Source organism: Piliocolobus tephrosceles, chromosome 14 (assembly GCF_002776525.5).
Source record: "Piliocolobus tephrosceles isolate RC106 chromosome 14, ASM277652v3, whole genome shotgun sequence".
Taxonomy (NCBI): domain Eukaryota; kingdom Metazoa; phylum Chordata; class Mammalia; order Primates; family Cercopithecidae; genus Piliocolobus; species Piliocolobus tephrosceles.
In genome coordinates, this window is record NC_045447.1 from 101,045,222 (window position 1) to 101,062,826 (window position 17,605).

Sequence of the window (17,605 nt, forward strand, 5' to 3'; positions counted from 1 at the left end):
GGATGGTCAGGGAGGCCCCTCATAAGGTGCCACTTGAGCAGATAACTAAAGGAAGCATATGAGGGTGAGCCATGCAGGTGTGTGGAGGCAGGTGTGTGGAGGTGTCAGGCAGGTGTGTGGAGGCAGGTGTGTGGAGGCAGGTGTGTGGAGGTGTCAGGCAGGTGTGTGGAGGCAGGTGTGTGGAGGTGTCATGCAGGTGTATGGAGGTGCCATGCAGGTGCGTGGAGGCAGGTGTGTGGAGGTGCAATGCAGGTGTGTGGAAGCAGGTGTGTGAAGACGGCATGCAGGTATGTGGGGCGCCATGCAGGTGTGTGGAGGCAGGTGTGTGGAGGTGCCATGCAGGTGCGTGGAGGCAGATGTGTGGAGGTGCCATGTAGGTGTGTGGAAGCAGGTGTGTGAAGATGACATGCAGGTATGTGGGGCGCCATGCAGGTGTGTGGAAACAGGAGTGTGGAGGTGCTATGCAGGTGTGTGGAGATGTCATGCAGGTGTGTGGATGTGTCATACAGGTGTGTGGAGGTGCCATGTAGGTGTGGAGGGAGGTGTATGGAGATACCACGCAGGTGTGTGGAGGTAGAGTGTTCCAGGTGGAGAAGAGAGCAAAGGAGAGGACCCTGAGGTGGAAGCAGGCTTGGCCTATTTCGCCACCACCACGGCGGCCTCAAGCCCCTTCTTTCAGTAACTCAAAACTTCAAGACCAAGAAGACTTTCTCCACACTCCATACCAAGATTTGAGTCTCCTGCGAGAGTCCAACTCATTCTTCTAATCTTCCAATAATTGAAAACAGATTTTATTCTCTCTTCAAGCAAAAATGTCACCAAAGTCTGCAATGGTGGCTCATGGATTCACAACCTGGTGTTGGTTTAAAAAAAGAAAAGAAAAGAAAAGATAGAGAGAGAGAGAGAAAAGAGAGAAAATGAGAAAATGGAAAGAAAAGAAGTGGAGGAGAAACTTCCATGTAGGATATAGACACCCTATATTGAACACACAGCATATAACCTTGTGTTTCCTAACTTGCATCCTGTAACAACCAACATAGTGTACAACCAACGTACACTATGGACATAGTGCAAGTGTTACTGCAGTATCTCAAAGGGCAAAAAACAATGCTAAAAGTCTTTAACAACCTGTAAACTCACAAAGCACAGTGCCACACAAATACAGCATTCAAATATTGTTTCAAAACTAACCTATATAATGATTAAAGCAATCATATCTTGGATACTTATTTGTGTAAACTAAGGCAAGCAATTTTGCCTGAGTATCAGTAACTTTATCTCTACAAAAGCACATTATATTAAATGAGGGCTACTCAATTTTAAAAGGAGTTCAGCATTTTTGGGAATTATCATGAAAAGATGTTCTTTTTTAAGCTCTTTAAAAAAAAAAAAAATCTAACCAGTCACGGTGGCTCACACCTGTAATCCCAGCACTTTGGGAAGCTGAGGCGGGAGGATCACCTGAAGTCAGGAGTTTGAGACCAGCCTGGCCAACATGGTGAAACCCTATCTCTGCTAAAAACACAAAAATCAGCTGGGTGTGGTGGTGCATGTCTGTAGTCACAGCTACTCGGGAGGCTGAGGCAGGAGAATCACTTGAACCCAGGAGACGGAGGTTGTGGTGAGCCAAGATCACACCACTGCACTCCAGCCTAGGCAACATAGCAAGACTCCACCTCAAAAAAATAAATAAATAAAATAAACCCACGTTAAAATCTTTCCTCTTGATCTATTTTGTACATTATTTATTTATTTCATATGTATTTATATCTCATAAGTTATTTCATTTCCGATATGCCAAATAAAGCATATTTCTTTGGCATAGTTCTAATTCAAGAAGCTGCTTTTTGTATCGGGACAGATTTCCTTCAAAATAGCATTACGGGTTGTTTGAAATTTGCAAAATAAAGAGAAGCTGAATGAATGAATAAATACTAAAGAGTTTATTTGATAATAAAGTCTTTCTATGATATCTCTATCAAACATTTTAAATGACCTACACCAAAGACATCTGGCCCTTCAAATACATTTAATCTCACTCTCTGTTTTTTCTTTTTTTTTTCTTTTTTTTTTTTTTGAGATGGAGTCTTTTTCTGTTGCTCAGGCTAAAGTGCAGTGGCATGATCTCGGCTCACTGCAACTTCTGCCTCCTGGGTTCAAACAACTCTTCTGCCTCAGCCTCCCTAGTAGCTGGGCTTACAGGCACCTGCTACCAGGCCCAGCTAAGTTTTGATTTTAGTAGAGACAGGGTTTCACTATGTCAGCCAGGCTGGTCTTGAACTCCTGACCTCCAGCAATCCATCTGCCTTGGCCTCCCAAAGTGCTGGGATTACAGGCGTGAGCCACCGCGCCCAGCCTATCTCGCTCTTAATACCAGCTGTCATCCCAGGATGCAGGGGTTCTGGTCTCCCCAATAGTGTTAAGCCCCCATGAAGCACTTGATAAACAGATGCTGATACCTCCGCACCCTCTCTCTGGCTGAAGCATGCGGCAAAGTGGTTGTACTGGGTTTCCTGACTCAGTCATGACTTGGCTGAGGAATTCTTACTGCCCAAGGGGCATTACCTGGAAGTTCTTACAGAAAATCATACCAAGAATACATTCAAAGAACAACTGCTCATTCTTCTCATGCTATTAACACAAAAGGTTTTCTCTCAACTTACAACATTGAATTTAGTGTTTGACTTTGAATTTTTCTAGATACTGCACAAAGAAGAGAAAATCTTCTTTTCTTTCTTTTTTTTTTTTTTTTTTTTGAGACAGGATCTCGCTCCATCAGCCAGGCTGGAATGAAGTGGCACAAACATGGCTGACAGTAGCCTCAAACTCCTGGGTTCAAATGAGCCCTCCACCTTAGCCTCCTGAGTAGCTTGGACTACAGGCAAATGCCACCACGCCCAGCTAACCTTTGTTGTTTTTGTTGTTGTTGTTGTTGTTGTGACAGAGTTTTCCTATGTTGTCCAGGCCTATCTCAAACTCTTCTGGGCTCAAGCAATCCTCCCACCACAGCCTCTCAAAGTACTGGGATTATAGATGTGAGCCATCACATCTGGCCCATTTCTAAGGTATTTTCATAACATAACTGGCAGCACTAGGTAATATTTAATTATTTAGAGAAATAATCCTAGATCCCGAGAACAAAAATTTTAATTATTTCAAATGTGAGGATCTGCAACAGCCTACAATGTGGCCACTAAAAATAAATAGGCAGTGTAATCAACAGTGTCTAGGTTTCTAGATAAAAATGGAAGAGCAGGCTGGGCACAGTGGCTCATATTTGTAATCCCAGCATCTTGAGAGGCTGAGGGAGGGAGGACCATTTGAGACCAGGAGTTCCAGACCACCCTGGGCAACAGGGTAAGACCCCTCCTCTCTATTTAGTTGTGGTTTGTTGTTGTTGTTTTGTTTTCTATTTTTTGTTGTTGTTATTATTTGTTTGTTTGTTTGTTTTTTGAGATGGAGTCTCACTCTGTTGCCCAGGCTGCAGTGCAATGGCACGATCTTGGCTCACTGCAACCTCTGCCTCCCAGGTTCAAGCAATTCTCCTGCCTCAGCCTCCCAAGTAGCAGGGACTACAGGAATGTGCTACTGTGCCCGGCTAATTTTTTGTATTTTTAGTAGAGATGGGGTTTTACTATGTTGGCCAGGCTGATCTTGAACTCCTGACCTCAAGTGATCCACCCACCTTGGCCTCCCAAAGTGCTGGGATTACAGGTGTGAGCCACCTCGCCTGGCCCCCATCTCTATTTAAAAAGAGAAAAAGGAAAAAAAATGGAAGAGTGGTTTGTCTTCTCTCTGAAACAAATGAAACATTTTTTTAAAAAAAATGAATTTAATAGATGCTTAATGCTTAACTAGAATCTTGTCATAATTTTGAAACATATTCAAGAAGAACTGCATAGGGAAGCAAAAATGAATTGGTCAAGGCAAGGGAGGAGCATGGGGGGATTTGCTGTGTATTCACCAGACTTACCCCTCTGCCTGCTTTGCACAAAGTCATACTGCATTTCCCAGTCTCCCTTACAGTTAGCTCTGGTATGCTACTGAATTTTGACCCACTGGATATGATGGGAGATTTCTTACTTCTGGATGAAATTTTTGAAAGAAAATGTGCACCTTCCTCACTCTCCTTTCCCTACAGCCAGAATGCATAGGCTTGGGAAACAAGGAGAGGGGTACAAAGAGCTCCTTTCAACTTTATACCAGATTACTTGATAAGGGAAATTTATTTTTCCACCCAAATCTTGGGACCGAAATGTTTGGAAGTCCTAATGCTCAAAGGAAAAAATTCTTCTGCCAGGGAACAAAGTTTGGGTTCTATTACATTACAAGCTGAGGCTATCACATGGCCATTCCAGGCTTTTCACACAAGTGACCCAAAAGGCAGTGGGGGAGGTCTCTGTATTGACAAGGAGACAGGGAGACACTGGGATGCTCCAGCTCAATCGATGTGAGGACCGCTAAGTCTGGACCCCAGGAGGTTGGCTGGGCTACCTCTTAAGACTTTCTGATCCAATATTTCCGGTCAATGAAAAATTGAGGTACAAGCTGAGCATCCCTAATCTGAAAAACAGAAATGCTCCAAATTCCAAAATTTTTGAGCTCTGACATGACACAAGTGGAAATTCCACATATGACCTCACGTGATAGGTCCAAGTCAAAACGCAGGCACACAACACAGTTTATTCAGCATCCCCATGTATTCTGGTGATGCTACCGTGCTGCTTAGTAATCCAGAACACGTTATTTTTTTTGTTGTTTTGTTTTGTTTTTGAGACGGAGTCTCGCTCTGTCGCCCAGGCTGGAGTGCAGTGGCCGGATCTCAGCTCACTGAAAGCTCCGCCTCCCGGGTTCACGCCATTCTCCTGCCTCAGCCTCCCTAGTAGCTGGGACTACAGGCGCCCGCCACCTCGCCCGGCTAGTTTTTTGTATTTTTTTTTTTTAGAGACGGGGTTTCACCGTGTTAGTCAGGATGGTCTCAATCTCCTGACCTCGTGATCCGCCCGTCTCGGCCTCCTAAAGTGCTGGGATTACAGGCTTGAGCCACCGTGCCTGGCCGTTATTTTTTATTTTTTATTTTTTTTGCTGTGTTGATGGAATGTCGTATTTCTTTTTTTTTTTAAGACGGAGTCTCACTCTGTCACCCAGGCTGGAGTGCAGTGGTGCAATCTCAGCTCACTGCAATCTCCGCCTCCCAGGTTCACGCCATTCTCCTGTCTCAGCCTCCTGAGTAGCTGGGACTACAGGCGCCCACGACCACACCCGGCTAATTTTTTGTATTTTTAGTAGAGATGGGGTTTCACCGTGTTAGCCAGGATGGTCTTGAACTCCTGACCTCGTGATCCACCTGCCTCGGCCTCCCAAAGTGCTGGGATTACAGGCATGAGCCACCACGCCCAGCCAGAATGTCATATTTCTTACTCTTTAATACTTATGTGTGAATAACTGTAAGAAAGTGACTGCTTATTGGTCGCAGTCATTGGTTAGGAATGATGGTAATTGCCAAGGAACCACAGTTTGTCCACAATGAGTGGCTGAGACAGTGACGCCTTGGCTTTCTGAAGGTTCAATGTAAGCAAACTGTTTCCTGCACAGCATTATTAAGAATATTGTATAAAATTACCTTCAAGCGGCCGGGCGCGGTGGCTCAAGCCTGTAATCCCAGCACTTTGGGAGGCCGAGATGGGCGGATCACGAGGTCAGGAGATCGAGACCATCCTGGCTAACACGGTGAAACCCCGTCTCTACTAAAAATACAAAAAACTAGCCGGGCGAGGTGGCGGGCGCCTGTGGTCCCAGCTACTCGGGAGGCTGAGGCAGGAGAATGGCGGGAACCCGGGAGGCGGAGGTTGCAGTGAGCTGAGATCCGGCCACTGCACTCCAGCCTGGGCGAGAGAGCAAGACTCCCTCTCAAAAAAAAAAAAAAAATTACCTTCAAGCTATGTGTATAACGTGTATATTAAATATAAATGAATTTCATATTTAGATTCATGTTCCATCCCCAAGATACCTCATTATGTATATGCAAATATTCCAAATTTGAAAAAATACAAAATTCAGAACACTTCTGGTCCCAAGCATTTTGAATAGGGGATACTCAACCTGTAATGCAATAAGAATAAAACAACCAAGGTGTCAGGTCTCATGCAAATGAAAGTTTGAGTCATCTCAACAGGTCTAGGGCTCAATGCAGCTGAAACATGGGCAGAAAACAAAGGGAATGTGGAATGACACTCTTCAACTCTTAATTGCTGTGGCTTTCCACCATTCTCTCCTGCTGTTGGTGCCCCACATATGTTGGCCCATGGCAGAAACTTTTAATGCTCACTAAATATTCGTGTGTCCTCTACATGGAGTTACCAATACTCTACCCAATCTAACCTTAATATAATGCTACACAATTAAAATGGATAGCACTTCTTTCAATTTTTTCCTCCATTATTTTTAGAATGAGTTCAATTTACTTCATCAACAAGATAAGAAATACCACATCATCATTTCAATGGTTACTGAAAAACAGCCTTAGAAGTATTTATGTTTTGTGACTCTATCTACTTCTAGGAATTTATGAAATCTGTGGAAATCTATGGAACTTATGAAAATTATAAACAAAAAATGTACATACCAAGGTTTTCACTGCAATATTATGTGTAGCTGTCAAAACTGGAAACAATCTAAGCCTCAACCAATAGACAAATGGTTAAGTAAATTACAAAAATTTCATAAGACAGAATATTATTTAGTCATTAGAAGTATACTTGCAAAGAAATATTAATGAAATAGGGGAGATGGTTATGCTAAAATAAGAAAAACAAAACATTATACAGGTAGGGTCTATGTTAGACAAAACTGTTTCTAAAATCTGACTCTACCTATTTGTATTTTTGGTTTTCAATGAGCATGAGCCTATACTACTTTTATAACCAGGTTAAAATATCGTATTTATGTACTTATTTATTTATTTATTTATTTATTTATTTATTTATTTATTTTGAGACAGAGTCTCGCTCTGTCGCCCAGGCTGGAGTGCAGTGGCCGGATCTCAGCTCACTGCAAGCTCCGTCTCCCGGGTTCACGCCATTCTCCTGCCTCAGCCTCCCGAGTAGCTGGGACTACAGGCGCCCACCACCTCGCCCGGCTAGTTTTTTGTATTTTAGTAGAGACGGGGTTTCACCGTGTTAGCCAGGATGGTCTCGATCTCCTGACCTTGTGATCCGCCCGTCTCGGCCTCCCAAAGTGCTGGGATTACAGGCTTGAGCCACCGCGCCCGGCCTTATGTACTTATTTATGTATTTATTTATGTATTTACTTTTGAGACAGTGTGGTGTGATCTTGGCTCACTGCAACCTCCACCTCCCAGGTTCAAGTGATTCTCAAGCTTCAGCCTCCCGAGTAGCTGGGATTACAGGTGCACATGACCACACCCAGCTAATTTTTGTATTAGAGATGGGGCTTCGCTACGTTGGCCAGGCTGCTCTGGAACTCCTGAAAGTGATCCACCCACCTCAGCCTCCCAAAGTGCTGAGATTACAGGCAAGAGCCACTGCACCCAGCCAAAAAATCTTTTTTTAACAAAAGGGTCCTATTCTTATGTGACTTTTCTCTCAGGCTTCCATCCTCGCCTTACGGAGCATCATCAAGTAAGAGAAATGACTTTGGAATTTGCAAAATAATAGTCCTTATCTATCAATTTGTACGTTTAAGCTTTCAAAAGTCTTAAGAGAATGTGAAAATTTGATTTTTGAAAAGTCTAATCCTTCCAGTCAAGATCCGGCAATAATATGGTCATGATCTAGGACTCAGCAGAGAGCAACCGTGCTGAGGCCTGGATTTTTTCCACAGAATAAAAACGGCTCCCCTGACTTAAAAACAGAACACAGGCATTCACCAGTTCCTTTCTTTACATCCTGAAAAGCACTAAAGAGACTATTAGCCGCAAGCCTCTGCAAAAGAACCTAAAGGGTTTGCAATTGGCTATCTTCATATGTAATTCCAACCATTTTTGAAACAATCAACAAGAAGAATCATAGTCCTTCATGAGAAAACGCAATGTAATAAGCGAAGCCCTCAGAACCAATTGTATTGTATTACTCTTAGAAGTAACAAAATACCAGACTCTTCCATGCAATAAGATGCCCAGTGGTTAAATCAGAAAGATAAGTCATTATCCTGTGTGGAATGATGAAAGCAGCCCAGGCCTGAGGCCTGGGGGTGGCAGAGAAGGCAGATAAAAAGACTACTGTATTTCCCTAAACTCTTATCCAGTGATCTATGTTTTCCTGGATCATGTAGCAAACATGCCTTAAAGAATGCATTTACTTCTAGTGGTGCCCTTTTAGAAGACATTTCAATTGTCTTACTTTCCTTCTCTGCCTACAGAGTAAATCTGAGGTTGGTCTTGCTGTGTTTCCAATGGAGAAGCCAAGTGAGTGCTGAGGCCAAGTGATTCACTCAATTACCAGAAACAGGGTTTAACTAGAATCTCTTTTCAGTTCCTATTATCGCCTGAGTTCCTAATTTTTAGGTTAATTTCTCCCATGGTGAGGATTTTCTGCACCAAACCAAGGACTCACTAGTTTATGGATCCCCGTTTCACAGGACTTGTCCCTTCCATGCAAAATAAAATGGATCCCTATCACATTCGAACTGCAATGCATTCTGTTTCCCTGTGAAAAAATTATCACTCATGTATTCCCTGGAATTACAGGCATGAGCCACCGCACCTGGATTATTTGTCATCCACACCAAGTTGAAGGTGGATGAGGCAGCTCTCCTGCATGCCTTTCTTCCAAGTGGAAGACCTAGGCTGCTGGGTCCCAGGCTGCTTCCATTTTGCACCTCTGCAGCCCTTCACTTCCAGATGTACGGATGGGAGGGAGAGAGCCTGAGAGTCTCTCACACTTGTTTTTAACTCCCTCGACTGGAGATGACTCATCACACATCACTGGCAAAAGTTTATCACGCGACCTTCCTAGATCCATAGGATCTGGGAACTGGAGAGAAAGACATGGATGCATGCATGGTGAGCACTAACAGTTGCTAACACTAACAGTTGCACTAACATGTGCCAAGGTGGCACACAGGAGGTAGTGGTGCCTTTTTGAGAAGCCCTAAGCAGGCAGGAGAGTGGGATATGAGGGGTCAAAGGGCAGCTGTTACTACTGAAGAGGAAGACAGGAGACCACAAAGTTTGGGACTTGGTAGACATGTTGGGGAATTTGTGCTTCACTCAAGGACAGTGGGAGCCATTGAAGGGCTAAAAAAGGGAAGTTGTGGGATCAGATTTGTGGCTTTTAGATTACCCTGGTTTCATTTTGAATAATGGGTTGGAGCAAGACAAGACGGTGCAAAGAGAGTATATGGAAACATGTTGATATGGAAACATGTTGATATTCTATAAAATACAATACTAATGAGTTCATTTTTAGGTGACAGCCAATACTTAGAGTTCAACATGAACATAGTATTAAGCAATTTCAAAGTTATCTGCTTCATTTGATATTTCTTTTGATTGCAACTTTCATCATGTTTCTAATATGTCTTCAAAACACAAAACTAAACTATACTTTAGTATAGTTGGCCTCCTTGGGAGGCCAAGGAGGGCAGATCATGAGGTCAAAGGATCAAGACCATCCTGGCCAACATGGTGAAATCCCATCTCTACTAAAAATACAAAAATTAACTGGGCATGGTGGCATGTGCTTGTAGTCCCAGCTACTCGGGAGGCTGAGGCAAGAGAACTGCTTGAACTCGGGAGGCAGAGGTTGCAGTGAGCTGCACTCCAGCCTGGTGACATGGCGAGACTCTGTCTCAAAATAATAATAATAATAATAATAATAATAATAATAATAATAATAATAATCCTTGATTATATTAAACCACTGAGATTTGGGGGAGTCTGCTCACTGCAACAGCAAGGATTGATTGCCCTGATGACCTCTTAGCTCACACGATCCTCTCCTCACTTTCCACCCTCATCTTCACCACCATCCATTTTCTCCTACTGTTCCTCTTTAAACATCAGTGTAAATCTCTCTTTCTCCAGGACTCCTATGCTCTCACAATAGATCTCAACTTACTTAATGAATTCACTCATTTTATTATAATTACTTGATTAAAATTCTTTGTTTCTATATGGACTGTTAAGCTTCAAAGGGCGGCTGCATTGCCAGTGCTGACATCACATGTGACATATACTAGGTGCTTAATCTATATTCAAGAGTGGATGCACAAAGAGGATCTTGGTTGTCATCTATTGTAGACATCAATATGATTTTGCCCATTGAGGCAAGAAACTATTACTGGACATCTGAGAGACTGAATATACAAACAGACGATGGTCAAACTACATATAAAAATGGAACTCTTATCCACAATCCCAGCAACCAGTTCAAGAAGCCAACCCACTATTTACAGTAACCAGCCCAAGAAGCCAGCCAGTAGGTACATCTATAAGTAGAATTTGTAGGAATTCAGATCACTATCTCTTGCAACCAGCCCAGGAAGCCACACAATAACCCCTATAGCAATTGAATCCAGGTGATCAGGACTTAATTAATAATTGACAGCTTCTCTTATTTTTGTCACTGCTTTCAACTTAGGACCACATGCAGAAAGCCAAATATATATCATCTATTGTAAGTCCCATAGGCAATCCCATAGGATGCTCCACTTCTAGTTAGCCAGCCTCCAAGTTCCCATGCCAACAGCCTACAATCAGGGCACACCTGAAGCCTTCCCTTGTTTCCACTGATGCTTTCCCACTCCTCTGCCTACCTTTGAGTATGGGCCAAAAGGCAGGTGATGGTGGCTGATTCCCTTGTTACAGCAAGATCTGAACAAAGAAGATCAATAGCAAGTCAGATATAACCTCTAAAGGTTCATGAGGAACTTGAGCAACACATCAGCATCACCTGAAGACTCGTCAGAGATGCAAATCTCAGGCCCTACCCCAGACTTACTGAATCAGAAACTCTGAAGGTGGGTCCCAGGACTCTGTTTCAACAAGCCCTCCTCCCTATGATGCTAAAGTTTGGGAACCACAGCAATGTAATCAGATGTGAATTACCTTATGTTCCAAAGGCATTATCCTTTGGGGCATCAGAAGATTGCTTCCGCTTGAGAACATCCTACCAATCTGTTATTCCCCTGGTTACTGCTACCTAGCGCCAGACAAACCCCATCTGAACAGTAGGGAAGGCACATGGCTTCCTCTGGGATCCAAGCCTTTTGCATAACACAACAACCCCCTTTGAAACATACTGCATGCATTTCCTTTCTGTCTTTTTCTTTGCCACCTGGTATTATGATCTGTTAGAAGACAAACACACTGATTTTGGCTGTGCCTAGTTACTAACTGTTCCTAAGAACCAGCCAAATTATTCTTATGACATGGCTTCCTCCCTACTGAACGTTGCTTTATATTTTTAGAGATTTTTGAGTGTTGTTCTAGCATGTGGGAATGGATGTCCTCTAAGCTGAAATCTTATTTTATAGAAACTAGAAAAAGCTGAGTGCAGATTCATAATAGCAGTTTCCAATATTTTATGGACTTTTTTCCAGCCTCAAATATATTAGTTACCAGTATCTGGGTTGAGAATTATTGTATAAAAGTCTTTGCCCTGTAATATGGTAGCCTAAAAAGATTAAGAGGAGGATTTCACCTTCAAGTTTCATTTTGTAGAAAAGAATGCAAAATTGGTTAAAGATGTGAGGGAAATCAGAAGTCACAACGAAATACAAATTTTTAAACACTGGCAAAAAATTCATGAGCATCATAAAATACAAAGGAATAGCATGTAAAAATAAATAAAAATTAAAATCCTGACACATCTTAATAAGATTTACCTTCCTGCATTGTTGACTGCATACTTTTTGACCATCTCTTCATATGATAAAGATCTCATGGCCAGGCACGGTGGCTCACGCCTGTAATCCCAGCACTTTGGAAGGCCAAGGTGGGTGGATCATGAGGTCAGGAGTTCAAGCCAGCCTGGCCAACTTGGTGAAACCCCGTCTCTACTAAAAATACAAAAAAATTAGATGGGCATGGCGGCAGATGCCTGTGGTCCCAGCTACTTAGAAGGATGAGGCAGAGAATTGCTTGAACTGGGAGGCGGAGGTTGCAGTGAGCCAAGATTGCACCACTGTACTCTGGCTTGGGTGAAAGAGCGAGACAGCGTCTCAAGAAAAAAAAAAAGATTTCATAATATACAACATAAGAGTAAATATCTTTAATCTAGCCCGGTTGATTAAATTTTTAAGTCAGGCTGGGAGCAGTGGCTCATGCCTGTGATCCCAACACTTTGGGAGACTGAGGCAGGTGGATCACCTGAGACAGGAGTTGGAGACCAGCCTGGTCAACATGGTGAAACCCCGTCTCTAGTAAAAATACAAAAATTAGCTGGGCGTGATGGCATGCCTGTAATCCCAACTACTCGGGAGGCTGAGGCAGGAGAATCGCTTGAGCCTGGGAGACGGAGGTTGCAGTGAGCCGAGATCGTGCCATTGCACTCCAGCCTGGGCAACAGAGCAAGACTCCATACCAATAATAATAATAATAATAAAATAAAGTCAGTAGTGTAGAAGATTCCTTCAGTATCACAATCTCTTTTGATGATGTCATGTAAGTTTCTTGGGATTGTGGTCAGATTTGGCAAGACTTCTATCAAGTTTCCCTCACATGTAAGTTTTACCATTTGGAGGAGTTTTCCAGAGACTGGCTTCAGGCTCCATAGCTTTCAGGTGATGCCTCTCCCCTGCCTCTCACATAGTTAGGGTACCAGCTATCATGTGCATGTTTGTCCCACAGTGAGACTCTTGGGTCTGTCCTCTCATGTCTCTTAAGTCTCTATGCCAGGGGAGTGGCAGAGTGGGCGGGGAAAGTGTTCCTAGGAGCCATTTCTCCAAGAAGTCAGCCAGCCATAACTGAACAGTAGCCAGGCATGAACAGAGTGCAAACCAAGTAAGCATATTCCACTAAATCCAAATTACATGTGTCCCCAACTCAACTTTCCTTTAGATCGTTCCCCAAAATGTCCACAGCCTCTTGAGGTCCAGCCATATTAGGGGAGATGTTGAGACAGCTGAGTATAAAGGGGTCACCGGAGAACATCCAACCAGCCTGCGCACTGGGAGGAGTGTGCACTGGGGTGGAACCTCGGGAAGTTGGTGGCATTTGCAGGAGAGAGGAACCCGGCCTCTCCAGGTGGTACCTGGGAGTCGGTCTGTGAGGCAAGAAGTCTACTAACAGGACTCTCACTTTGCTGAAAGTCACTGTTTCCCTTTTTTTCCTTTTCACCCAATAAACCCTGCTCTTCTCACCCTTTAAAGGGTCTGTGAGCCTAATCTTTCATGGTTGTGTGACAGGGACCCTGTTTTTAGCTGAACTAAGGAGAAAGTTCTACAGCAATGTAACAGAGAATAATTATGTGTAGAGAGAGGCTAAGATATCTGGCATTTGTACATTTTACAATGAATGACCGTGTGAACACGCTGCTACAACCCCATGCAAGCAAGGGGCCCTGAAGCTAAGCTTCCTCAGAAAATCCACCTCTGGTCAAGCATGAGAACCGTGTTTGAGTCCTGATGTGCCCTGGCAGGTGAAGGCAGGTTCTGTGTCTTTAACTGACAAGGGAGGAAAGGGGGTGACCAGAGGCGACAGAAGGAGATGATGTAGAGAAGGTGATGAGAAAAGCTAGTGGCCTGAAGCTAGTGTATGAAATAGGAGAAAAAGTACATTGAAGAATATGAGCATTTTTACAAAGGCAAATTGCGCTCTCCTATGCTAGTCTGCGACAAAGAGTGCATGTGTTAGCCAAGCAAATTTGTCATAAATGATTAACTTCTGGAAGAACAAATCATTTGACCTCTCCAGCTGAACAAACACAGAACTGCAGTGACTAAAACAGCCAAAGGCAATGCTTCAGCGAAACTGAACACATTTTCATAAAAGTCCTGCCATTTTATGTCACAAGAGCCTTAGGGAAGCTGAGGTAATGGTGCCTCTTTAGCTAAAGAAAGAGATTTCCCTGGGCCTGGGTTGTGGCAGCAGTAAATGAATGATATAGAGAATGGCTTTAGATCTCGAGGTTGATTTTGCTGCGGCTTTGAAAATGCCTAGGGCTTCTGAAAAGGAGAGTTTGATTTATGAAAAATATGTTTCTGGGATATTAACAAAGAAAACGAAGGTAGTAAAATGGTGCAAGGAGCCAGTGACATGCAAGTCAGTCATGGGCAAGTTTCAAGTGACTCTGTGCTTCTGGTCCTCGGCCACCAAAAAATTACTCAAAATAGCTTTTCATTTCTTTCCTTTTTCATTTTTGAGACAGAGTCTTGCTTTATTGCCCAGGCTGCAGGGCACTGGCACAATCTCCGCTCACTGCAATCTCTGCCTCCTGGGTTCAAGCGATTCTCCTGCCTCAGCCTCCTGAGTAGCTGGGATTACAGGCGTGTGCCACCACACCCAGCTAATTTTTGTACTTTTAGTAGAGACGGGGTTTCACCATGTTGGCCAGGATGGTCTTGAACTCCTAACCTCAAGTGATCCACCCACGTTGGCCACCCAAAGTGCTGGGATTACAGGCGTGAGCCACCACGCCAGGCCTCAAAACGGCTTTTTTTTTTTTTTGAGACAGAGTCTTGCTCTGCTGCCCAGGCTGGAGCACCGTGGCACCATCTCGGCTCACTGCAAGCTCCACCTCCCAGGTTCACGCCATTCTCCTGCCTCAGCCTCCCGAGTAGCTGGGACTACAGGCGCTACCACGCCCAGCTAATTTTTTTGTGTTTTCGGTAGAGACGGGGTTTCACCGTCTTAGCCAGGATGATCTTGATCTCCTGACCTCGTGATCTGCCCGCCTCAGCCTCCCAAAGTGCTGGGATTACAGGTGTGAGCCACGTCACCTGGCCTCAAAATAGCTTTCAGCTAGAAAAGTTTATTGAGATACAGAATGCAAATGTGCAACCGTATTAATTCTCAGTTTCCTCGTTCTGTGCAGCTTTCTATCACCAAGTAGATGGTAAATAAGGAGTAAATACCCCTATCCCCAGGGAATTCTTGTTTCATTCAGATGTGGCTTAGCAAGGACTTCAACAAATAAAATGCAAATGAGAATGGAGAAAATGAATTAGAAACAAAGATCAGAATTCCTTTTTCATTATCTCCTTAAAAACCATCATTCCCCAAAAGAAAACTTCAAGAAATGGTAATACACAAAAATTAAAATGGAATTCACTGCTTGTTTTCTCTGCCATGACCTTACTAAACTAAAGTTAATGATCTGGTCAGCCCAGAGGCTATGTCTTAAAGGGCATTTTCCCCTATAAAATAGGAGGTCAGAATTCTGTTCTGAAGCCTATAATACCCGAATTGTGGCTATTAAAAAGCCAAAGTGTTCTCTCTTTAGGCCCTCAGAAGCAAGCACATATTAAACGACACGACAACAGCCCTGATGGATTGTTGATCTCTTTAGAAGAGGTGTTGAATACATGCTGGTTCTTGTAATTTGTAAAAGAATAGTTTTTAAAAAATTACATCCATATGCATACAAGCTCAGGGTCACCTACATTAGCTTCATTTTATTTTCATGTGTTTATTATTTGGGTGACAGGGCCTTGCTCTGAAACTGGAGTACAGTTGTGAAATCATGTCTCACTGCAGCCTCCACTTCCTGGGCTCCAGGGATCCTCCTGCCTTAGCCTCCCAAAATGCTGGGACTACAGGCAGGAGCCACCACGACAGGCCACCATCTTTTAACAAAATATACTTTTAAAGTTTAAAAGAAAAGTGTGCACATCACTGAATACTTGGAAAAGAAAGAAAAACAGAAGCAAAAGAAAATCACCAATATATCTATCATCCAGATACAACCACTGCCAACCTACAGGTTTATCTTCTTCCAGTATTTTTGCCGATCATGTTTTTTACATACAAATGGAAATACATAGAATATTCAAAATTTTATATGTTGAATCATTCTTTTCCTGATTGAAAAAAATCATCCTAGTTTATTGTGGATTATTTGAATAATATAGAAAAGTATACATTAAAGATGCCACTATCCAGAGACAACTTTTTAAATATGTTAGTATAATTTTCACATTGTTTTTTATTTCTTTTTTTTTTTTTTTTTTTACCTAAATAAGTAAACATGTTTGTGAAGCTGCTACATTGTCTGGGGTAAACACCCAGGGTTCATTTTCTTGAGCCAGGAAAATTTAGGACATGGACACACAGGAGGATTTTAGGAGAGGTTTGATAGGCAGAAGAAAGAGGAAGGCAAACAGCTCTCTCTGTGGTGGGAGAGAGTTCACTTCCAAGAGGAAACGACCAGCTGATGTCAGATGCCCCGGATGTTATACTCAGGTTTAAGGAAGCGGAGTCTGATTTACAGACACACAGATTGGTTCCATCAGGTACGATGTTTACCTAGTGCTGGGAAGGCTGGTTGCCCCACCCTAATCTTATTATGCAAATAAACCCTCCCCTTGGCAGCACCACCTACTTACCTTACATGTGGCTGACAAAGAGAAGGGAAGATGCAGCTGCCATCTTGGACATGATTGGCACAACTGCCGGCGTCTATCTCTGCAGCTCAATTTTACCGGCTGCTCTTAGTTAGAAAGGAAGATGGGGCCGGCGCGGTGGCTCAAGCCTGTAATCCCGGCACTTTGGGAGGCCGAGATGGGCGGATCACGAGGTCAGGAGATGGAGACCATCCTGGCTAACACGGTGAAACCCTGTCTCTACTAAAAAAAAAATACAAAAAACTAGCCCGGCGCGGTGGCTGGCGCCTGTAGTCCCAGCTACCCGGGAGGCTGAGGCAGGAGAATGACGTAAACCCGGGAGGCGGAGCTTGCAGTGAGTTGAGATCCGGCCACTGCACTCCAGCCTGGGCGACAGAGCGAGACTGCGTATCAAAAAAAAAAAAAAAAAAGAAAGAAAGAAAGAAAGAAAAAGAAAGGAAAATGATTTGGGGCTGCTTTTAATTAAAAGAAAAACCTTAGCAAGAATTTCCCTATCCTCACTGTCTGCCTAAGTAATTTCTTCTTAACTCCTGTATCATTTGCATTGTTGCTTAAAATAATTTTTAGGCTAGGCATGAGGGCTCATGCCTGTAATCCCAACACTTTGGGAAGCCAAAGTGGGAGGATCATTTGGGACCAGGAGTTCAAGGCGAACCTGGGCAACATAGAGAGATCCCATTTCTACAAAAGATTAAAAAATTAGCCGGTCGTGGTGGCACATGCCTGTAATCTCAGCTATTCAGGAGGCTGAGGCAGGAGGATCACTTAAGCCCAGGAAGTCAAGGTTGCAGTGAGCTGTGGTTACAATCACATCACTGCACTCCAGCCTCAGCAACAGAGCAAGAACCCATCTCGTTTTTTTTAAAATTATTTTAACAAGGAAATATAAGGAATAATATGTGAAGTGGACACTTCCCTTCCCCATCAATGTCTGCTACTCCTGCCTCATCTTGCTGGACATTTATGGTGGTTCTAAGTTTTTTTTTTTTAACTTTAAACAATGCTACAGTGAACGTCTTTGTATATACACTCATGTACATATGCCAGTATTTCCTTTTTTTTTTTTTTTTTTTTTTTTTTT

General features: G+C 43.2%; 1 pseudogene; it reads left to right on the forward strand.

The window, feature by feature from the left end:
- Positions 1-281: 281 nt before the first annotated feature.
- The window catches only part of LOC111554161, a 35,958-nt pseudogene continuing 18,634 nt past the window's right edge, over positions 282-17,605 (forward strand).